Below are 1,397 nucleotides of genomic sequence, written 5' to 3'. Positions count from 1 at the left end.
ACACGTACACCCAAGCCTAAAAGCACATACCTTTTTTTATTTATTCTGTTTTCTGTTTGTTTCTTTGTTTCCTTTTTTGTTTGTTTTTCGTTTGTTTTGTTTTGTTCTGTTTTGTTTTGTTTTGTTTTTATTTTGTTGGGGATTTTATGTTGTTGGGTTCTTTGTTCGTTGTTGTTTGTTGTTTTTTTGTTTGGTTTAATTTTTAAAAATTCAAACTAAAAAGAATAAGCAATAAAGAAAATAATGAACATGTACAACACCCCCACAAGTAACTACACAACATACAAACGTCACACCCGTACGTATATCTACCGTCCTGCTGAAACCCAAATCTCTTTCACTTTCAGTAAAACTGTACATTGTGTGTCATAGAATCAAAATAGTCAAAGTCAAACATCCTTTGTCGAGGAGAAAAGAGGTTGTCTTAGACGGGTGGGCGTCTTGGGCAGGCATATTATGATAGTAATGGCGTCGTGGCCTAGTGGTTAGGCTCGTAATCGTGAGGTTGCGGGATCGGGGTTCGAGCCGCGGGCCCGACGTTGTGTCCTCTGGAAAAGCACTTTACACGAATGTGTCCCTCTTTACCCAGGTGAGAATGGGAACCCAGCTATAGACAGTGAAAGATTTTGTCAAAGATGTCAAAGTGTTTGAGCGCTTAATCGGCTGCTTGCACTGCATGCTTCCCGTACGGTTTCTGAGTCAGCGAGCATGTTGACAAAGAAGGTAGGATAGATAGATAGATAGATAGACAGAGAGAGGTAGAGAGGGAGAGAGAGAGAAAGAGAGAGAGAAGGCCGGGGGATAGACAAACAGAGAGAGAGAGAGAGAGAGAGAGAGAGACAGAGACAGAGACAGAGAGAGAGAGAGACAGAGAGAGATATAGACACCACCCACACCATCACAACCAACCACCTAGTACATGCGCGTACGTCCTGTTTCGGAGCAGCGAGCATGTTGACAAAGAGGCTAAGACACCCGTGTCCACCTCCAGCAGTCATTATGTCCCTCACGGGGCTATTCACCCATCAAAAGCAGGCTCTTCCTGGATTGGCTCGCACTTATAACACTTCTACCACCCCTACCCCCACCCCTACCCCACCCCTACGTTTGGCATAAACCCCCATCCGACCCGAGCAGAAGAGAGGAAGGATTTGCTAATGGACGCCACAGCGGAGAACGTTGGTAATAAAGCCAGCGAGCTGCTGCGAACGAAGACTGAAAAATTATAGCCCTTCGCGAATTTGCGCATTCCAAGAAAGTAATATGTTGTTGGGGTTTCGGGGGGATACAAATAATTACAGTGAATGGTGGCGTCTGCCTGTGATCACAAAGGACACGTACCACCCTCCTTTCTCTCCCTTCATCTCATCCCAAAGACACACACACACACACACACA

Source organism: Aplysia californica, unplaced genomic scaffold (genome assembly GCF_000002075.1).
Source record: "Aplysia californica isolate F4 #8 unplaced genomic scaffold, AplCal3.0 scaffold01100, whole genome shotgun sequence".
NCBI lineage: Eukaryota > Metazoa > Mollusca > Gastropoda > Aplysiida > Aplysiidae > Aplysia > Aplysia californica.
The sequence above is the reverse complement of the archived record's forward strand: the minus strand, read 5'-3'. Positions refer to the sequence as shown.